At 41.9% G+C, this 2,761-nt stretch overlaps 1 non-coding gene across 1 annotated transcript; it reads right to left on the bottom strand.

Annotated features, from left to right (window-relative positions):
• Positions 1 to 1,072: 1,072 nt before the first annotated feature.
• Positions 1,073 to 1,179, bottom strand: LOC112090062. Its single transcript, XR_002901421.1, has one exon. It is a non-coding gene; the product is annotated as a small nucleolar RNA R71 (small nucleolar RNA).
• Between the last annotated feature and the right edge of the window lie 1,582 nt (positions 1,180 to 2,761).

Here is a 2,761-nt window from a genome sequence, read left to right as displayed (position 1 = left end):
TTATGTTCTTAGCATCATGAATCAGTATCTAAAGCACCCTAATCAATTATCACATCTAGAGTTTTATCTTTCATCATTTGCTTTATCATCATCTTGTTTGGTTGCTTGCTTTGTTTAGTAGTTAATCATCTTGCTTGCTTGTTTCTTGTTTTATATGCTTTCTTGTTTCTTGTCACCATCAAAAACCTTTCTTGTCCCACTTGACTTAAGAACTTGTCACATAAACTAGTGCCTAACTACCACATATATGGATTGATACCCTTTGTACTGCAAGTGACATAAGGGATTGATAACCCATCTAAGAATATAAAAATCTTACTTATCAATTGGCGCCGTTGCCATATTGTGTGGGCATTGTTAGCATTAGTTTCTGATATAGTTTTTGACATCAAGTTTCTTTTGTTTTACTGATCACCTTTCAAGTTCTGTCTTTGTTTTCAGGTTTATGATCACAAGAAGCCAAGCAAGAAGACAAAGAGAAAGAGCAGTTCACTTGGAAAGGTTAGGAATGATGGATCAGCAAGTTGAGAATGAGCATCAGGCTCAAGAAGCTGATCACTGTCAAAGAGCTGGTAATGGGATTGGAATTCAAGTTCAACAGGCTCAGGTCCATCAGGGACATGCTCAGGGAAACCAGAACCAAGACCGACCTCAAGTCAACCAGCCACAACCCTTCCCCAACCCACCCATACGTCATCAGCCACCACCAGCCTTTGTTGGTGAGAATGACCGAGCTTATGCACACCAGTATGAAGCAGGAATCCGGCCACCTCCTGTGCAGAACAACAACTTTGAAGTAAAAGCTTCTTTGATCAGTATGGTGCAGAATTAGAAGTTCTATGGCTTACCTATGGAGGATCCCTTGGAGCACCTAGATCAGTTTGACAGAGTTTGTGATCTCACTAAGATCAATGGGGTATCTGAAGACAGCTTCAAACTGAGATTGTTCCCATTCAGCCTTGGAGATAAGGCACATCAGTGGGAAAAGAACCTCCCAAGAGGATCCATCCACACATGGGAGCAGTGCAAGCTTGCCTTTCTATCCAAGTTTTTCTCAAGCTCAAAGACTGCAAAGCTAAGGAACCAGATTTCCAGCTTCACTCAACATTCTAATGAGACCTTTGGAGAAGCTTTGGACAGGTTTAGAAGCTACACAAATAAGTGTCCACATCATGGCTTTTCAGAAGCCTCTCTCCTTAGCACTTTATATAGAGGAGCAGTCCCCAAGATCAGGAATCAGTTGGACACAGAATCAAATGGGAATTTCTTGGCAAAAGAAATCAATGCAGCTATAGAACTTATTGAGAACTTAGCCATGAGCCAAGACACCTATGGAGAAGATTATGATATAAGCTATAGAGGAGAAGATTCTGGTAGACACCAAGGGCTAGAAGAGAAGATCAAAATGCTGAATATCAAGCTTGACAAAGCCCTAGCTGCCACTCAAAAGCCTATAAACTATGTGAGTGAGGAGAAGAGATGCTTCAAAAATACCAATGAAGAAGGTCTCACTCAAGAGGAGTTGCACTTCATTGGGAATCAAAACAAGTTCAATGGTTACAACAACTTCAATAAACACCAGAACTTGTCGTATAGGAGCAACAATGTGGCCAACCCCCAAGACCAAATATACCCTCCTCAAAGCTTTGTTCAACAGAATCAGTACCAAGGTAACTCCCAAGGTCAACAGGATTTTCAGCAACCAGCGGTTCAGAATCAAGGGAATAGCTTCAAAAATCAAGTCAACCTACAGCCAAAGGCTCCTCCTCCTGGTTTTGGCCCACCACCTGTTCAACAAAGTCCTGATTTCAATGTTGTTCTCCAACAGCTCTTACTAGGACAACAAAAGATGGTATCCGACCTGGAGACACTAGGCGCTGAACTAAAGGTTATTAAAAAGAACAAGGGCATCTGCACTTCTGAACCACAAGTCTCTCCTTCTGGTAAAGCTGTTCAAACCTCAAAAGATTACTGCAATGCCATCTACTGCAATGATGACCATTCAGCTGTTGTGCAAGAAATAGAAGACCTTCTCTATGGTCAAGTCTTTAGTGAACCTTCACAAACTCATGTGGATGAGAATGCCATTATAGAGGATTTCACGGGCTTCTTACATGAACTCAATGAGGACATTGAGAATGAAAGTGTGGGGGCAGCTGGTTCAGTTTTTTCTGTTCAGCAAGGGAATGCTTCAAGGTCTATTGCAACAACAGAGCTGCCAACTGGTCAAGCAAAGCCAACAGATAGTGCCCACCTCCCTCCCAAAGCTAGACAACCCAGGGAAGTTCACCATCTCTTGCACTCTTGGCAACTTTAGAGTTGAGAATGGTTTGTGTGATTCAGGCTCAAGTGTGAGTATAATGTCTAAAGATATGATGGAGAAGCTAAAGGTCAAGTCTATAACGTCCTACCCTTCTTCTATCACCTTTGGTGATTCCTACTCCAAGAAACCATATGAATTTTTAGAAGACTATCCACTTCAAGTTGGTGAATGTGTAATCCCCACTGATTTTGTCATCATGAAGATGAAGAAGACCAAAGAGCTCCCCCTATTGCTTGGAACTGCATTTCTCAACACCACTGCTGCAATGATTGACTTTGATACTCAAAGAGTGGTGCTTACAAAGGTGGATAAGGATATCTTTTACCCTGTTCAACCACCTTTAGCTGAATTTTGTGGATCAGTTGTCCAAGAGATAGAACCGCCTAAGGTACTTGAGATGAAGTATGTGGGAAGTGCTGGGATTTTAGGTGGATCCCA

The sequence above is a fragment of the Eutrema salsugineum genome, unplaced genomic scaffold (assembly GCF_000478725.1).
Source record: "Eutrema salsugineum unplaced genomic scaffold, Eutsalg1_0 scaffold_11, whole genome shotgun sequence".
Lineage (NCBI taxonomy): Eukaryota > Viridiplantae > Streptophyta > Magnoliopsida > Brassicales > Brassicaceae > Eutrema > Eutrema salsugineum.
This window is presented reverse-complemented; position numbering and strand designations above follow the sequence as displayed.